The sequence below is a fragment of the Solanum dulcamara genome, chromosome 5 (genome assembly GCF_947179165.1).
Source record: "Solanum dulcamara chromosome 5, daSolDulc1.2, whole genome shotgun sequence".
Classification (NCBI taxonomy): Eukaryota; Viridiplantae; Streptophyta; class Magnoliopsida; order Solanales; family Solanaceae; genus Solanum; species Solanum dulcamara.
In genome coordinates, this window is record NC_077241.1 from 31,724,428 (window position 1) to 31,745,504 (window position 21,077).

The 21,077-nt window shown below is 36.0% G+C and overlaps 1 pseudogene; it reads left to right on the plus strand.

Moving 5' to 3' along the window:
• The first annotated feature begins 6,752 nt into the window (after positions 1-6,752).
• On the plus strand, positions 6,753-6,870 carry LOC129890970 (5S ribosomal RNA; annotated as a pseudogene).
• Positions 6,871-21,077: the final 14,207 nt, after the last annotated feature.

Here is a 21,077-nt window from a genome sequence, read left to right on the forward strand (position 1 = left end):
TAAAAATATTATTTGAATTTAATTTGAATAGCTTCTTTGGAAGGAAACTTTGGATACTTGTAAATACACTTAGTGAACATGTTAGTAATGGATAACAATAACAACAACTCCTCAAAAAAAACCGTCTTATGAATAAGGAATGCCTTAGAAATCAACGGTAATTTCTTCATCGGCTGTTTTTAACTTATAAAATATAATATAAAATGTAAACTTCAACTAAAATTTCCGTATTTTAAAATGGGGAGGCCTCAAAAACCGATGGAGAAATTTTTTTACTGGCCATTTTTAACTTGTAAAATATAATATATAATGTAAACTTAAATAAAAATTGCCGTCTTTTAAATTGGGGAGACCTTAAAAACCAATGGAGAGATTTTTTTATTGGCCACTAGGACCTGCAAACAGTTCAAAAAGACAACAAACAGAATTAAGGTAAAAGAATAACATTACAAACGTCCAAATTAACTAAAAATGTCGAACAAAAATGACCCAAACAAAATAGTAAACAAAAATTAATGGAGAATCATGAATAATGACCGGACAACTTGAAAACACAAAAAATAATGGCCGGAGTTTGAATCCCTCCGACCAGATCTGAAATGGAATGAAATATACTTTGAAATGCAATAAAACATAGCAACAAAAACAACAAAATCATAAAATAAAGTGAAGCAACATCTATGTCTAGTTAGATTTTGGAGTGAAAGCTCAAACATCGCCGAATAAAGAGTGTTTGGTTGAAAAAGAAGAGGATTTTGGTGGGTTTAGTGGTTTTGATGAAGAAATGTGAAGGAGATGGATAGAGTAGCGAAGAAGAGTGAAAATGGGTGTCATTTATAGTGAGGGTGAGGAAGAGAGTAGGGTAGGTGGAATTGTATGTGTTACACCCCGTACTTTGGTACTTTAAAATGCTTCTTAAGCTTCTCAAGTTTCTGGGAAGGCTCTTAAGTTTCTTAAAAGTCGTTATGTAAGTCGGATAGTTGATAATGCTATCAAATAACTCCAAGGAAGGGAGAACGAAATGCTTCATAATAAGGAAGATTGGAAATAGGGTTATAAAAATTTGAAAGGAGTTGGAGGCCGAGAAATGAGTCGTAGGACTCGATTCACTCGCGTAAGCTACCAACTTAGAGGTCTTACGTACTTAAGTTACTCGAGTGCCTGTTAAGACTAAGTAGCAAGGAATACATAGGCTCTTAAAGTGCGATGAAATTACGAACCCACGGAAGAGAAATAAGGAAACGACGCACCTACTTGAAGCAAGTAGGTGACTCACCTACTTGACACATGGCAACACGTGATAGGTACACATGGAAGCATATGAAAGTGACACATGGCAAAAGGTGACACACCATGGGGTGGACCCCCACCTGCCACGTGGCAACCATGGATTGGTTGCATAATTGAGGTGGCTGCCTAAGGGTGTGACACGTGTCACCCTTAGGGAATGACATGTGTCACTATCCAAAAAGATATATATCTATGTATGGATGACTATTAAGTCATTTTTAGCCAAAAACTTGAACAAAAATAGAGAGAAAAACGTGGAGAAGAAAGCAAAGGCAGCCATGATTTGGAGAAACACTGAGTTGGTAATACGAGTATAACTCCTTGTGTAAGGCTTATTTTTGAGTGATTGAAGATGTTTTGGAAATCTGTTTCATAGGGATATAACTTTAATTTAGCCTCAAAAATCCAGTTTTGCTTTTAGCTTCGCGAAAAAGGGTGATGAAGTATGGGGGAGGTGCTGCCCAGATTTGGTTTGGGAAATCCTACACGGACAGCTGTGAGTATTTTGGTCATATATTTTCGTACAAAATTGTTGTAGGTGTAATTCAAAATATTTTGCGACCTTGATACACATGTATATAACTTTCATTGAGGCCACAAATCCTGTTTCCCTCAATTACCCCTCCGAAACTAAGCGATAATATAAGACAGTGGGCTGTCCAGATTTCACATTTTGGATAGTTTTGGCGAGTTTGAGTAGTTTAACGTAAGGTAAGGCCTTTCCTTTTAAATTGGAGTTTATGGTATTGTTATATGGTGTATTACACCCCTTTTATGCTGCTGGAAGTTTAAGAATGTCGTAGAAATGCTCGACGTTCGAAATAAACTAAATTGGAATCGCTATAGTTAAATTGTCGTCGAAGGATAGTGTTGTTCGTGTGAGGTGCTTCTGCAGGGGTTTGATGTGTTTTTGCAGGGCCTAAATATGTTCTAATGTAGGTTAGGGTGTTGCTGGTTGAATCCACACGACCCCTCATTGCGTATAATGAAAGGCGTTGTAAAATAAAGGCTAGACGCCCTATTGTGCTACCGTATTTTTGAATAAATCGTTTGGAGTTTATGTTGTATATTATTGGTGTGAATTGATGCAGGTTGTTGTTGTTGGTTGGCTGTTGGTCTTAGGGACCCAATTTTCGTCGATGCCTTAGCGAATAACAGAACTAGTCGGGGAAACGACTAAGGAAATAGATTCCATTAATACTAAGATGTAACCTAGGGTGCTGGAAAGTAAAATGGGTTGATATTCATACTACTTTCATGTTGAATAGGTTCAAAGGGCGGGCGAGGCAAGCAGGATAAGGAATAATTCAGACAAGGTATGTAAAGCTAACGTTTCTTTCTTTTGGCATGTTTTGGCATATGTATGTAAGGCTTATACTTTCTTTTAGCATTTCTTTGACATAAGTATATAAAGCTAATATTCCTTTTCATCATGGATCTTAAGAAACAAGTATATAACTTTCATATGATTTTAAAGAAGTTCCTGTTCGTAAAGCCACTAGAATGGCAAACTTCTCGACTTCCAAAAGATATTTTGTTATGCCTTGATATGTGTATATGATTCCCAAAAGTTCTATTTTGATATACCCCATAGTAACTTTCAAAAGGTACTTGATATGATCCTTGTCTGGATTTTGAATGATAGCTTATTTTGATTATTCCATCGAGTCTCGAATATGATTTAAATTGCATTTGGTTTCTCACTACTCCACTCGTGGATGCCTCAATGTTTCTTTCACTGAGCTCGGGCCAGGTTTTGTTATCGTGTATACTTTTCTGCATTGTTTGTCGTTCCCCGACGTGAGGGGGCAGGTACGACTTGTACATGGGTTTGATTTGTGGAGTTATGATGTGCTATATACACTTATGATATGATATGATCTGATATGACCATCTGATATGATATGATCTGTTACGGAGATATTTCTTACTCTGGAGTTATGATGTGCAGTGACGCCAGTGATGGAGCGGCGACCACATTTTGTATTTGTTCACCGAATCCCATAATGGGGCCGGATATGTCATATGTTTTTTTCGCATACATTATCTGTGATTATGAAAAACATTTTGATATTCTGGATATTTTGCCCATTTTTGCACCTTCTGTTCTGGTAATGGCTTTATTTATTACAGTCCATGCTTTATTTACTCAGTACATATATCGTACTGACCCCCTTTCTTCGGGGGGAGGGGGGGCTGCGTTACATGCCCGCAGGTACAGACGCCAGGTTTGCTGATCCGCTCACCTAGGACATCCATCCTGTTGGTTGGTAGTGCTCCTTTATCTGTAGCCCTATTTTGGTACTAATTTTTTTTGTTTTGTTGTACATTTGTACATATTGGTTAAGGGTACGACGGGGGCCCTGTCCCGTCATATGATTATGCTACCATTCTATAGAGGTCTGTATACTTGTGTTGTGGGTTTTGTATATGTCTTTTGGGCCTGTGTTCAGTGATGGACTTAACGGCCTTCGTGTGCTACATTTATTTTCGTGCGCTCTCTAGCGATCTCTTTTGATTTTCTAATTTTTTTTGTTCTGCTAACATACTCAGTGGGGCTAAGGGTACGTATGGGTGCCCAAATAGGGCACCAGTCACGGCCTACAGAGTTGGAATGTGACAGTATGGAAATGTTTGTGTGATTAGTGGGGTAGGTAAAATTATGTAGAAAATTTTCTGTGATTAGTTGGGTAGGTGAAATTGTGTGAAAGATTTTGTGTGATTAGTGGGGTAGGTAAAATTTTGTGAAAACTTTGTTTGATTAGTGGGGTATGTAAAATTGTGTGGAAACTTTTCTGTGATTATTGGGGTATGTATAATTGTGGGGAATATTTATTTATCTATATTTTAATATATTCCTAGACTATGCTAAAAATACTAAAATAAATATGAATAAATATAGAAAATGACATGTAAAAGTACAAATTAACAAACTGTGATAACAAATAGGTACAATTGAAATTAAATAAAATACACCGATAAAAATTATAATTCCTCTTTTTTAGAAATAAGGATAATTATCGATAAAATTCAGTTAAAATTGTAAACTATTTATGTTTGAACTATTTAACGAAGAAAATACTTAAAAGTATGAATTTTAAAAAATATGAAGCCAAAATTTGGTGTCAATAACTTGCCCCTTTGTTAGTTTAGAATTGATGAAAGAAATTATGGATAAATAAAGTTGACGAACCCAATTTTGATTTGATAAACTTTGAACAAAATGATATGAGACGTTAGTAGAGCTTTTGTAAAATACTCTACGTCCGTGAATGGGGTTGACAATAATAAATAAAAGGGAAGGATTGGTCAAAGACTGAATGCATTCGTACGGTGCTGGAAAGTAAAAGGGGTTGATATTCATACTACTTTCATGTTGAATAGGTTCAAAGGACGGCTAGGCAAGCAGGATAAGGAATAATTCAGACAAGGTATGTAAAGCTAACGTTTCTTTCTTTTGGCATGTTTTGGCATACGTATGTAAGGCTTATACTTTCTTTTAGCATTTCTTTGACATAAGAATATAAAGCTAATATTCCTTTTAGTCATGGATCTTAAGAAACAAGTATATAACTTTCATATGATTTTAAAGAAGTTCCTGTTCGTAAAGCCGCTAGAATGGCCAACTTCTCGACTTCCAAAAGATATTTTGTTATGCCTTGATATGTGTATATGATTCCCAAAAGTTCTATTTTGATATAACCCATAGTAACTCTCAAAAGGTACTTGATATGATCCTTGTCTGGATTTTGAATGATAGCTTATTTGGATTATTCCATCGAGTCTCAAATATGATTTAAATTGCATTTGGTTTCTCACTACCCCACTCGTGGATGCCTCAATGTTTCTTTCACCGATCCCGGGCCATGTTTTGTTATCGTGCATACTTTTCTGCATTGTTCGCCGTGCCCCGACGTGAGGGGGCAGGTACGACCTGTACATGGGTTTGATTTGTGGAGTTATGATGTGCTATGTACACCTATGATATGATATGATCTGATATGACCATCTGATATGATATGATCTGTTACGGAGATATTTCTTTCTCTGGAGTTATGATATGCTGTAGCGCCAGTGACGGGGCGGTGACCACATTTTGTATTTGTTCACCGAGTCCCATAATGGGGCTGGATATGACATATGTTTTTTTCGCATACATTATCTGTGATTATGAAAAACATTTTGATATTCTGGATATTTTGCTTATTTTTGCACCTTTTGTTGTGGTAATGGCTTTATTTATTACAGTACATGCTTTATATACTCAGTACATATATCGTACTGACCCCCTTTCTTCGGGGGGCGGGGGATGCATTATATGCCCGCAGGTACAGACGCCCAGTTTGCCGATCCGCTCGTCTAGGACATCCATCCTGTTGGTTGGTAGTGCTCCTTTATCCGTAGCCCTATTTTGGTACTAACTTTTTTTTGTTGTACATTTGTACATATTGGTTAAGGTACGACGGGGGCCCTGTCCCGTCATATGATTATGCTACCGTTCTTTAGAGGTCTGGAGACTTGTGTTGTGGGTTTTGTATATGTGTTTTGGGCCTGTGTTCAGTGATGGACTTAATGACCTTCGTGTGCTACATCTATTTTCGTGCGCTCTCTAGCGATCGCTTTTGATTTCCTAATTTGTTTGTTCTGCTAACATACTCAATGGGGCTAAGGGTAAGTATGGGTGCCCAAATAGGGCACCAGTCACAGCCTACGGAGTTGGGTCATGACAGAAGTAGTATCAGAGCAGTTCGTCCTTGGAGTGTCTACAGATCGTGTTTAGTAGAGTCTTGTTTATGGGTGTGTTGTGCACCACATCTATAGACAAGAGGCTACAGGACATTTAGGATATTACCTTTCTTTCATATCTACGATCGTGCGATAGAGCCGAGTCATAGGGAATGAAATTCCTCATACTAACTTATGATTTCAGTAGAAGGACAACATCGATAGAAGAAGGTTACTGACGATATTGGAAGTTACACAACACGCAGGTAAGCAAGGCACGAATGATAGGTGCCAGGTAAGGTATTGAATTACGGTTGACATGTAAAGTTGAAGACTGAAAGGAAAAGTAGACGGAAAGTCTAAACAGGTGCAGTTCGAGTTGGACATACGAGGTAAGTCCATCAGTTTATACTATTGTTGATATTGGGCGCCCTGTGAGGCTGCGATATGACGTGATATGATACGTATATATGTATCTTTATGCGTATTTCCCCTGTGAGGCATTGTTGGCATTTTCTGCGTGTAGGTGTTGAGATAGTAAAAAATACAGAGGAAACTCTGCCCAAATTTTCCTTGAAATAAAAAGAAAATGAATTAGGAAAGACTGGTAGTTCTGCATAGAACGATATATTAAGGATAAGACTAACTAAGAAGGATAACTTGGACGGTGCAGCTTGGCCTACTGGATTAGATGCTTGGTCATCATCTTCTTCGATAGATATGCGCCCCACGGGGGAGGGTGCGATCATACCAGCACTAATGTACTGGATCCCATCAGAACTCTGAAGTTAAGCGTGCTTGGGCAAGAGTAATATTGGGATGGGTGACCCTCTAGGAAGCCTTGTGTGGCTGTGATATGAGATGATATACATGTATATATACACGTTGGCCGTGCATGGCATTGTTCATATAAAGAAGTATTGTGGATACGTAACTCCACCGTGAAAGATGATAAGACCCTTTGAGATAGGGGATGTAGTTTTGCAAACCAATTAGAGCATTGTAAATTTATTAAAGGGACAAGTGGTACCCGCTGGGATAAGGCTAGGACTATTACAAAGCTTGGGACACCGAGCGTCGGAAGGTAAGTACTGCTTATTTAAGAATTGGAAACGACTATAAGCCCTAGCTAGTTGTTGATCAAAATAAATGGAAAGTGTCTTCGAATAAATTGCTACATGACTCGAGTACCCATAATTAGACTGGACTAGCACCTCATAATTGTGTTAAGTTGTCGTACCTAGGCAACCAAAGGTATGGAAGATATAAAGTAAGGCATAGATATGGTGCAGTATACCGAATGTGTTGGAAAAGAATCATACGTATTGGAAAATTGGAAATAAGGGAGTAAGGTAGAACACAATAGATAGTGACATGGGTACACCCTAAAGGGGGGAAGTATCTTCGAGTGAGATCACATACTGGCACGAGTTAATAAGATCTAAAGGCCAGCAATAAATGGATAAAAGCCATGACACCGGAGACAGTACGGAGAATTAATAGTAAGGACTTGAATAGTATGACATCAAATAATAGGTTCATACAAAGGGGATGAATACAACAAGAGAATTACGATGAGAACTTAAACATACTGTAAGGAATAGCCAGGCTATACTCGACTGAAGGTAAGATATTGGTAACAAAGTTACTGACTACTAGTATTGTGGTGTACAAGCAGCAAAACAAGGAAAGGACGGGAGATCTCTCCTATACTGGAATATGAGGAAACTCAAGGGTAAGTAGAGAAAGGAAGTAAGAAACGATATAGGTTTACATACAGACTAGTATGGTGATGCTAAAGCATCTTTCGGGCTACTCTAAGCTCCTACACATGTTCATGAAATCGGTGCAATATGATGTGTGGTAAAGGAACTGGAAAGAAGTAATGGAAAAGAAATATCACCTGTTCCCTATGCCTACAGGTAATCTACCTTCTTAAATAGACCATATGAGTTGATACAATGCCTATGAACGGCAGCCAGTACAGAAGAATCCTGAAGCACTCGTAAGATCGTATGGGGCTAGTTAACATTTGGGGACGAATGTTCTAAAGGGGGGAAGAATGTTACACCCCATACTTTGGTACTTTAAAATGCTTCTTAAGCTTCTTAAGTTTCTGGGAAGGCTCTTAAGTTTCTTAAAAGTCGTTATGTGAGTCGGATAGTTGATAATGCTATAAAATAACTCCAAGGAAGGGAGAACGAAATGCTTCATAATAAGGAAGATTGGAAATAGGGTTATAAAAATTTGAAAGGAGTTGGAGGCCGAGAAATGAGTCGTAGGACTCGATTCACTCGCGTAAGCTACCAACTTAGAGGTCTTACGTACTTAAGTTACTCGAGTGCCTGTTGAGACTAAGTAGCAAGGAATACATAGGCTCTTAAAGTGCGATGAAATTACGAACCCACGGAAGAGAAATAAGGAAACGACGCACCTACTTGAAGCAAGTAGGTGACTCACCTACTTGACACATGGCAACACGTGATAGGTACACATGGAAGCATATGAAAGTGACACGTGGCAAAAGGTGACACACCATGGGGTGGACCCCCACCTGCCACGTGGCAACCATGGATTGGTTGCATAATTGAGGTGGCTGCCTAAGGGTATGACACGTGTTACCCTTAGGGAATGACATGTGTCACTCTCCAAAAAGATATATATCTATGTATGGATGACTATTAAGTCATTTTTAGCCAAAAACTTGAACAAAAATAGAGAGAAAAACGTGGAGAAGAAAGCAAAGGCAGCCATGGTTTGGAGAAACACTGAGTTGGTAATACGAGTATAACTCCTTGTGTAAGGCTTCTTTTTGAGTGATTCAAGATGTTTTGGAAAGCTGTTTCATAGGTATATAACTTTAATTTAGCCTCAAAAATCCAGTTTTGCTTTTAGCTTCGTGAAAAAGGGTGATGAAGTATGGGGGAGGTGCTGCCCAGATTTGGTTTTGGAAATCCTACACGGACAGCTGTGAGTATTTTGGTCATATATTTTCGTACAAAATTGCTGTAGGTGTAATTCAAAATTTTTTGCGACCTTGATACACAACTTGAAACTCCACTCGAAGGGATGTGACCACCCAACGTGTCCCTTGAAAGGTTGATGACCCAATTTGAATTTAAAATGTCACTTGAAGGGATGTGACAAGCCAATGTGTCCCTTGAAAGGTGGACAACCCAATTTCAATTTAAAATAATTTGAATTTGAAATGTCACTCGAAGGGATGTGACAACCCAATGCATCCATTGAAAGGCGAAAGACCTAATTTAAACTTGAAATGACACTTGAATGGTTGTGACATCATAATGTGTCCCTTGAAAGACGGATGAACCAAAGGGATGTGCCAACTCAACGTATCTCTTGAAAAGTGGACGACCCAATTTAAACTTGAAATTCCACTTGAAAGAATGTGACAATCCAATGTGTCTCTTGAAAGGGAGATGACCTAATATAAATTTGGTGTGAATAGTGTATCACAAAATTTGCAGTAACAATGTTAGTAGCAAAAACAACATAAATGCAATATAAACTATACAAACATGGCCTTATATGCAATGAATAAGGTAGTGATCCAATATTTAACTTTGAAAATGACATCATGAATTTTACAAAAAAATATCAATTTAAAAGAAATAACAAATCAAAAACTGTCATTTTGAACGGTCATGACAAACCAATTTAAACAAGTGTTAATTTGGACGGCATGACAAACTAATTTTTAAAGGAAAGATATTGTTACACCCCAGAAAATTTTATGTTACAAAGGTTACAAATGGATTAATGTGAGCTCGAGGAGGAACAAATATTACAAGTATAAAGAATAACATTCTACTATAGTAGCATGAGGAAAGCATGAGTATAATAATTGGAGTTCGAACAGTATGATTGAAATGGGATGTTAAAAAATATATAGCCCTCGTAACCGTAAGCTAATATGGGGACCACATAATGGATTTTTTATCAAAAGGACATATGATAAGTTATATGGACAATATATGTGAATTTAAACACAAGTCAAGAAGGACCCTTGAGCCAATTCAAAGTGGAAGCCATCAAAAAGATTTGTTTCAAGTCATGTTTATGGGTTATCTGACTTTGGGAGGCCATAACCCCTTTGGAATTTCGGAAAACTCTCAACATAAAAACTGTAGATAATTGAAATATCTTTCCAACCATAGGTTGTGGGTGATAATGTGACATCGGGATATAAAGATATGGACGTTTTAAGTCTGACAGGATAAACTAAATAGCGGATTTGGCCCAACCCGATTCCAACTCAGGTCATATCCAATACCCACGCCATTAAAGTGAATTTTTCAGCTTTTCCTTCATATTTTAGAACAAAAAAATGTCCAGAAATTTCCAGAGAGAGTGAGGGAGGAGAACCCTAGAGAGAAACACTAAAATTGACCATAATTGAATCCTCGAATCTCGAAGCTCATGAAGAAAAAAGTGTTACACGTCGCGTTGCCTTCAATTTGAGCTAAAAATAAGCCAAGAAATAGAAGTGTTGATATGGTTGCTTCACACTTGAGGTAATATTAAGGTCCCTTTTTCATTGTTAACAAGTTTATTTAGAGTTTTAACGGATTAGAACGGAGAAAATAGCATTATAAACTCGTTTATTGATTTGTTGAGATTTATGGATTAAAAGGCTATTTTAAGTGGATTAAATGGATGGAATTATCTGTATGATTATGTATAATAATCATTGATATTGTTTTGATGTTGTTGATGAGTTGTTGTTCTTGAATTTGGAAGACTAAAGTGTATGAAGATATTGTATATATTTTGGAGCTCTCTGGTATGATATTTAGGGGTTGTGGTAGAACTTGATGTAACTTTAACATGGTTTTCTTGAATTTAAATGGGTGATGTTAATTTCATGGGGAATATGTGATATGTCATCAAATTAGATGAAAACATTGTATGAAATAACGTATAAAAATTGGAGGTGGTTTGCTTAACGTGTTGTAGGTGTTCATAAGGTTTTTGAACATCCTTATGTTGTTAATTAGGGGTTGTTTTGATATGTTGTTGTTGTTATTGTTGAGCTTGGAAGATTAATGATATTTAAGATTATATGTTGTGTTGTATGTCGGTTAGATTATTGTAGGAATGCTCCGATAAAAACGTTAAGACTATATTCATTAAAGATGACTCAAGATGTAATAGTTGTATGTGGATTTTGATTGTTGTCAGATGTTATGAATGTGGGCTACCTTAAATTACAAATAATGTTATAATGAAGTGATTAACTTGTATTAAATAGAATTGGAAGCAAGAAAACTCCATGATTAGTATTGGCGTTGAAATGGACAAATTTGGAGTTGCTTGAATTAGATTGGTTTGATTGTCATTGTTGCTATTATTGTCATGGATTATGTGTTAAAAGTGAAGGGATTGTATATGTTACTGTTAAATCTTTATTTTAGTCGTATTGGGGCTGTTCTTAACTAAAAATGGTGAATTAATATCGATTAATGTGGTGGTTGTTATTGTGGCTTATTACTAAATGAAAATAAAAGCATTCGACATGTCAAATTAGACTTGTAATTGATTTAAGGACTGCTACTAATGTGTGTAGGCTTGTGTTGAATTGAAGGATTAAGTGTAGTTATGATTATGCATTGTATGGTCAATTGTTAGGCTATTCTAAATCATTTCTAGAAGGTGTGGTGGCTGTAACCTATTAGGAATAATTCGATAGCATCGTATTCATCATGTTGATAATTAACGAAAGTAGAATGTTATGTGGGTTGTTCAGAATATTCTTGAATCTTGTTTTGGCTAGTTTTAATATGGTATTTTAATGTGTGATTGTTGATATTGCTTGGTTTTATGGCTGATTTGGAGACGAGGAAAGTGAGCATTATAGGGGAGGTGCTGTCCAATTTTTTCTAGAAATAACCTACTAAAGATTAAGTACGTTTTATGCCTTTCCATTGCCTAACCATAGTTCTTAACGTATTAATATAGGTTGAGACCCTATAGAGCAGCATATACATGTTGTGTGCAGATAAAGGTATGTAAAGACTATTCCTTCTTTCTTTTGGGCATGTCTTAAATGTAAGTAACGAATGATATGTATATGAAATTTGGGGTAATTCTATTCATAAACTTTGAGTGCGATTCGTGATTCTTTTTTCACTTCTTGATGTTAGAACTCTTACAATTATTGGGCTATTGCTTCTCAAGTCTTCTATACGATGAGAAGTAGTAAGTATGTAAAGATAATATTTCTTTTTTTTGGCATGATCCATATGAAACCAATGGACGACAAATGCATAAACTCCAAAGAAGATCTTATTCTTAAATACTCTAGAATGGATAATGCTCTTGATTTCCTAGAACTTATATCATTATATTTTGATACATGTGTATGATTCCAGCCATCCTAATTTGGTATGATTAAGATTTTGGTATAATTCATGATTCTTATACACTCCTTAATGTTGGAACTCTTGGAATAATTGAGCTACCTCCCTCACGTCTTCTATACGATTGGATAGTGATTGATGCTTAAAAGCTCCTATTCTTAAAAGGCTCTATGATGACTAAAGTCCTTAACTATTATAAGTTGTCCCGTATTAATTTGATATATGATTAAGATTCCTGAGACTTTACTTACATAGTTCATGATGATAATTAGAGAGAACTTGACATAACTATCATTTTGATATTCGAGTGTTAGCTTATTTTACTCATTCTAATTGAGTCTCAGATGATAGTTACACATGGTTGCTAATGATACCTAATTCGTCATATTGTTATTGTATTATCCACCGTGTCCTACGATAGACCAGGTATGTTATCATGCATAGTTCCACTATATTATCCATCGAGTCCCTCACTAGGGACGGGTATGCATATTTTACTACATTATTCATCGAGTCCCTCACTAGGGTCGGGTACGGTATATGATGATACAATGATATGATTATGGCACCGAGTCCCACGATGGGCCGGGTACTGTATATGTGTACATGACTATATTCACTGAGTCCCTTACTAGAGGGCCGGGTATGGTATATGTATATGATGATATGATAATGTGATAATATGATAATATGATGATATGACTTTATTTATCGATTCCCATAATGGATCGGGCACAACAATAGGTATGACTTCATTTGTGAAATACAGGTATAGTGATTTCTTGATTTTAATACTTGTCTCCAGAATCTCTACTTCAGATGTGATCTCCTTTATGGTATTTTATGCTTTATATACTCAATACATATGTCGTACTGACCCCATTTCTTCGGGGGGCTACATTTCATGCCCGCAGGTACATATATTCATTTTGAAGATCCGCTAGCTTAGGATTTCCATTCAAAAGTTTTGGGAAGTGCTCTATTATCCCAGAGCCTAGATTTTTTGTATAGACCTCTTGATGTATATATATTTGTTTATCTAGGGGTATGACAGAGCCCTGTCCCATCATATGATACAGTTGAAATTCTTAGAGGTCTGTAGACATAAATGTGGGTTATATATAGACGTTGTCCAGTTAAGTTAACGACTTATGTTTCGAGGATGTCCCCTTTTGAAGTGGCAGCCTTGTCGTCTTGCGTATATGTATATAGTGGGATGTTCCTACATGTAATGACTTTCTTGTCAGCTCACGTAGCATGTTATCATTTGACGATGGTAACTCTTCAGGAGACAGGTTGTATTAATATAGAAATATGGGACAATTTCGAGATGATATTCTATTTCCTTAAGTCCCATATCATGTTTTGTTGTGAATTGATTATAGTTAACATGTATGTACACGAGTGTCTATTCCGGGCACTAGTCACGACCCATGGGGTTGGGTCATGACAGAAGTAGTATCAGAGCAGTTCATCCTCAGAGTGTCTACAGATCGTGTCTTGTAGAGTCTTGTTTTATCGGTGGGTTGTGCACCACATCTATACATCGGAGGCTATAGGAAATTTAAGATGCTACTTTTTTTCATATCTAAGATCGTGCGCTATAGCCGAGTCATAGGAAATGAAATTCCTCATACTAACCTTTGATTTCAGTAGAAGAACGACATCAACAAAAGGAAGTGACTGACGATATTGGAAGTTACAAAGCACGCAGGTAAGCAAAGGTATGAAAGATAGATGTCAGGTAAGGTATCAAAGTATGAATGAAATGTAACGTTAAAAATTGAAAGGAAAAGTAGATAGAAAAGTGTAACAAGTGCAGTTCGAGTTGGACATACGAGGTAAGTCCATCATTGCATACTGTTGTTGATATTGAGTGCCTTGTGTAGTTGTGATATGATATGATATGAATATATATATGTTGGCCCTGTGAGGCATTATTGGTATTTTCTGCATGCAGGTTTTGAGATAGCAAGAAGTAAAGTTATGTTAAAGGGCAAAATGTCGAGTGATTAAGTTTCACTTTTGTTGAAATGTAAAAAGCTTGCAACAAGTAATTTATGAATTAAATAATTCATTCACGATTCAAGACTAAACCTGGAGGTAAACCATGTGAATCAAGCACTCAAAAGTCCTATGGTGCTTATCGGTTTCTAGTTTCCTTCTGGTGGTGGTTTGAGAATACTTCATGATAATATTTTATTAGTTTTTAACCAACTAATTAGAAATGGAATTTGTGGAAGGAAAAATATATAATTTTGAGCTATTAAGGATAAGATTGATCAGAAGGGGTGAAGGGTCGAGTACTCCTAGTCCAGGGAGTGTAATTAAAACATAGTAAGAATCGTGAATAAGGTTAAGAAGTGTTATGTTATAGGATGGATTACGAACAGAATGTAATGTGAATACCATAAGGATTACTATAGAAATGAGTGAAGCCTAACAAGGAGGTAACTAAAGAATACGATGTGATTAGTGTGAAACGGAAAAGCAGGTGTAGAATGAATACGAATGACTTACAAAGTTCTATAGGGAAAGTTCAGAATAAAAAGTCAAGTTGTAATGAAATCGATATGATTTTGAGTAAGATTAGAAGTTAGCGTTGGGTACACGACTAGGGTGAAAGTGCATGAGGCATAAAGGAGTATTGTGTATCTGTGACTTCACCTTAGAAAAGAGTAAGATCCTTAGAGGACAGAGAATGTAAATTTGCGAAACAACGGATGTATTATGAGTTTATTAGAGGAACAAGTGATATCCGTTGGGATAAAGATAGTGTTATAAGAAAGCTTGGAAAACTTATTATCAGACTATAAGTGCTACCGAATAAAGAATGAAATGATTTTAAGCACTAACTAATTACTAATTGGAATGAATGGAATGTGGCTTTGGATAAATTGCTACATTAATTATGTTACTCGAGTACCAATTATTAGACGAGATTTTATACTATATACCAGGAGTTCTCATCACCTCGTGATTGTGTTAAGGTTTCGTACATGAGTAATCTAAGTTGTAGATGATATAAATGAAGACATGGATATGGTGTAGTGTACCAAATGTATTGGAAAAGAATCATATGAATTTGAAAAGTTGAAATGGGGCATAGAGGAGAATATAAACAAATAATGATATGGGTACCCCTTTAAGGGGGAAACAGATTAGAGAAATACAAGTGTAAGCCAAAATCAACTAAGACTGCAACGCGTTAATGTGAACACTTAAACTTCAAGTGAGATCCCATGCTGAAACAAGTTAGTAAGAACTAAAATCCATCAATATATGATTACAAGCCGAGATGATCTTTGAGACAGTGCTAAGAATTATTGGTGAAGATCTTGGATACTATGACATCAAAAGATAGATGCTTATAAAAAGGACGAATACAACAAGAGAATAGTAATGAGTGACTTCAAGGTATTATAAATAATAGCAAGGCTATACTAGATTAAAGGTTAAGATGTTGGCAACATAGTTATTGGCTAATGAAATTATGACATACAAGTAGCAAAGGAGAAAGGATAGGAAATCTCTCCTATGGTAGAATATGAGAAAATTGAAAGGTAAGGAAAGACTATAATTAGAATTGAGCGCACTTGGTACAAATTGTACAAGAATAGTTATGCAACCTACGAATATTGGTATGCTAAAGGTTAGATCAAGTGATTAGTTGATAAATTGATTAAGAATTCAGTAATAACAATGTGATTGCAATATTATAGATACATCAAAGAGAAGTATAAGATAGTTTGAGGCAAAACTACAGAGATATAATTAGTAATGAGGGCAAAAGCCATAGTTGAGCCTAATATCGACTAAAAGAGGTAAGAGGAAATATAGGGTGTGTATAAAGATTAGCGTGGCGATGTTAAGGTATTTCCTGGGCTAATTTAAACATGTACTCATATTTGTATAAAGATTGCTATAGGGTGCGTAGTAGGAGAACTAAGAGCAAATGATAGTTAAAGACTTTCAGGTGAAATTAAGAAAGTTACACATAATGCCGAGGATTCCAGAATACGGACTGCCACAATAGATTAAAGAAAGAATATTGGAGTACAAAAATGTTACCCCCTGTGAAACTTCATTTTACTCGTAGAACCTAGAATACGTTATAATGAACTAAAGATATTTGACAAATGGAGGAAGTATGTGAAGGGCATAATTAACTAAGAGAAAACTTAGAAAATATTGGGAATTCAGAATTAATTCAACATTCGAGGACGAATATTCTAAAGGGGGAAGGATGTTACACCCCAGAAAATTTCGTGTTACTAAGGTTACAGATGGCTTAATGTGAGCTCGAGGAGGAACAAATATTACAAGTATAAAGAGTGAAATTCTACTATAGTAGCATGAGGATAGCATGAGTATAATAATTGGAGTTCGAACAATATGATTGAAATAGGATGTTAAAAGATATATAGCCCTCATAATCGTAAGCTGAGGTGAGGCCCACATGATGGAATTTTTATAAAAAGGACATATGATAAGTTATATGGACAATATATGTGAAGTTAAAGATAACTCAAGAAGGACCCTTGAGCCAATTCTAAGTGGAAGCCATCAAAAAGATTGTTTTTAAGTCATGTTTTCGGGTGATCTGACTTCAGGAGGCTATAACCCCTTCGGAATTTGGGAAAACTATCAAAATTAAAGTTGTATATAATTTAAAAATATTTCCAACCAAAGGTCGTGGGTTGGAATGTGACATCAGGATAAGAAGATATGGATGTTTTAAGTCTGACAGGCCAAACTGAATAGTGGATTCGGCCCAATCCGATTCCAACTCAGGTCAGGCCCAATACCCACGCTATTAAAGTGAATTTTTCAGCTTTTCCTTCATATTTTAGAACAAAAAAATATCCACAAATTTCTAGAGAGAGTGAGGGAGGAGAACCCTAGAGAGAAACACAAAAATTGACCATAATTGAAGCCTCGAATCTCGAAGCTCATGAAGAAAAAAGTGTTACACGTCGCGTTGCCTTCAATTTGAGCTAAAAATAAGCCAAGAAATAGAAGTGTTGATATGGTTGCTTCACACTTGAGGTAATATTAAGGTCCCTTTTTCATTGTTAACAAGTTTATTTAGAGTTTTAACGGATTAGAACGGAGAAAATAGCATTATAAACTCGTTTATTGATTTGTTGAGATTTATGGATTAAAAGGCTATTTTAAGTGGATTAAATGGATGGAATTATCTGTATGATTATGTATAATAATCATTGATATTGTTTTGATGTTGTTGATGAGTTGTTGTTCTTGAATTTGGAAGACTAAAGTGTATGAAGATATTGTATATATTTTGGAGCTCTCTGGTATGATATTTAGGGGTTGTGGTAGAACTTGATGTAACTTTAACATGGTTTTCTTGAATTTAAATGGGTGATGTTAATTTCATGGGGAATATGTGATATGTCATCAAATTAGATGAAAACATTGTATGAAATAACGTATAAAAATTGGAGGTGGTTTGCTTAACGTGTTGTAGGTGTTCATAAGGTTTTTGAACATCCTTATGTTGTTAATTAGGGGTTGTTTTGATATGTTGTTGTTGTTATTGTTGAGCTTGGAAGATTAATGATATTTAAGATTATATGTTGTGTTGTATGTCGGTTAGATTATTGTAGGAATGCTCCGATAAAAACGTTAAGACTATATTCATTAAAGATGACTTAAGATGTAATAGTTGTATGTGGATTTTGATTGTTGTCAGATGTTATGAATGTGGGCTACCTTAAATTACAAATAATGTTATAATGAAGTGATTAACTTGTATTAAATAGAATTGGAAGCAAGAAAACTCCATGATTAGTATTGGCGTTGAAATGGACAAATTTGGAGTTGCTTGAATTAGATTGGTTTGATTGTCATTGTTGCTATTATTGTCATGGATTATGTGTTAAAAGTGAAGGGATTGTATATGTTACTGTTAAATCTTTATTTTAGTCGTATTGGGGCTGTTCTTAACTAAAAATGGTGAATTAATATCGATTAATGTGGTGGTTGTTATTGTGGCTTATTACTAAATGAAAATAAAAGCATTCGACATGTCAAATTAGACTTGTAATTGATTTAAGGACTGCTACTAATGTGTGTAGGCTTGTGTTGAATTGAAGGATTAAGTGTAGTTATGATTATGCATTGTATGGTCAATTGTTGGGCTATTCTAAATCATTTCTAGAAGGTGTGGTGGCTGTAACCTATTAGAAATAATTCAACAGCATCGTAGTCATCATGTTGATAATTAACGAAAGTAGAATATTATGTGGGTTGTTCGGAATATTCTTGAATCTCAATTTGGCTAGTTTTAACATGGTATTTTAATGTGTGATTGTTGATGTTACTTGGTAGTTTTATGGCTGATTTGGAGATGAGGAAAGTTAGCATTATAGGGGAGGTGTTTTCCAATTTTTTCTAGAAATAACCTATTAACGACGAAGTATGTTTTATGTCTTTCCGTAGCCTAACCATAGTGCTTAACATATTAATATAGGTTGAGGCCCTATGGGGCAACATATACATGTTGTGTGCAGATAAATGTATGTAAAGCCTATCCCTTCTTTCTTTTGGGCATGTCTTAAATATAAGTGACGAATGATATGTATAAGAAATTTGGGGTAATTCTATTCATAAGCTTTGAGCGCGATACATTATTCTTATTCACTTCTTAATGTTAAAACTTTTAAAATAATAGAGCTATTGCTTCTCAAGTCTTCTATACATTGGGAAGTAGTAAGTGTGTAAAGCTAATCTTTCTTTATTTTGGCATGATCCATATGAAACCAACGAACGACGAATACATAAACTCCAAAGAAGCTCTTATTCTTAGATACACTAGGATGACTAATGCTCTTGATTTTCTAAAACTTATATTATTATGTTTTGATACATGTGTATGATTTCAGCCATCCTAATTTTGTATGATTAAGATTTCTGTATAATCCATGATTCTTATACACTCCTTAATATTGGAACTCTTGGAATAATTGAGCTACCGCCCTCACGTCTTCTATACGATTGGATAGTGATTGATGCTTAAAAGCTCCTATTCTTAAAAGGCTCTATGATGACTAAAGTCCTTAACTATCAAACGTTTTCCCGTATTAATTTGATATATAACTAAGATTCCTGAGACTTTACTTACATAGTTCATGATGATAATTAAAGAGAACTTGACATAACTATCATTTTGATATTCGAGTGTTAGCTTATTTTACTGTTTCTAATTGAGTCTCAGATGATAGTAACACATGGTTGTTAATGATACCTTATTTGTCATATTGTTATTATATTATCCACCGAGTCCTATGATAGACCGGGTATGTTATCATGTATAGTTCCATTATATTATCCACCGAGTCCCTCCTATGGCAGGGTACGTATATTTTACTATATTATTCATCGAGTCCCTCACTAGGGCCAGGTATGGTATATGATTATGCAATGATATAATTATGGCACCTAGTCCCACAAGGGCCGGGTATGGTATATATCTACATGACTTTATTCACCGAGTCCCTTACTAGAGGGCCCGAATACGGTATATATATGATGATATGACTTTATTCACCGAGTCCCTTACTGTCATGACCCAACCCCGTAGGCCGTGACCGGGTGTCGAAGCTGGACACTCGTGTGTACACCTATAAACTGTTAGTAATCCTTTTGTATGATCATGTATTAGCCCAACCCATCTCCTGAGGGGCTACAACTTATTATTTAGGCAGCATAACATATGAGCCGATGAGGCTATCGTAGCTTGTGGGGTTATCCCATTATATACATATATGCGAGCCAACAAGGCCGCCATGACAGAGGAAACATTCCATATATACCTCATACAAACATGATTAAGCACACATATATACACAACCCACTCACATGTCTACAAACCTCTAAGAGTAGTGAAGATAACATATGGCGGGACAAGGCCCCTGTCGTACCTTTGAATGAATGAAAGTAAATACATACACCAAGGGTCAGTACCAAAAAATAGGCTCCGATATAGTGGAGCTTCTTCCAAATTGGCTGAGCAGAATCCTAAGCTGGCGGATCCCCAAAGTGCACATTTGTACCTGCGGACATAAAATGCATCCCCCCATAGAAAGGGGGTCAGTATAACATATGTACTGAGCATGTAAGCATACAATATTATAAAGAAGTTATAGATAAAATAGGGATGCAAGGGGTAAGTATAACGTTTAGCCATTCACCATACCTGCATCTATGAAATAAAGTCATACATACTATCATCACTGTCATCATGAGGACTTGTGTATTATTAGCGATGTGGAACATACAACCTGATCCATGTATATAGCAAATATATGTCGAGGAACAATGGACCGATCCACATATCGTATGATAATGCTAAGAAACGATGGCCTAACCCATATCTCATATCTTAGTGCCGAGGAAAGAAGACCCGATCCATATACATACATATCAAATAATAGTGCCGAGGAACGATAGCCTAATCCACATATCATATGATTGTATAAATATATATTATAGCCGGCCTGGGCCTTGGTGTAAAATGTACTACAGTATGTGCGAGCAAGGCAGTGCGTAATCATATGTAACTAAATTACCATCCGAGGCCCAACCGAGTAATCAAGCGAACCATCACTTGAAGATCAGGGTAGTAGTAATTTTAAGTACCCTCTAACAGTCAGTAAA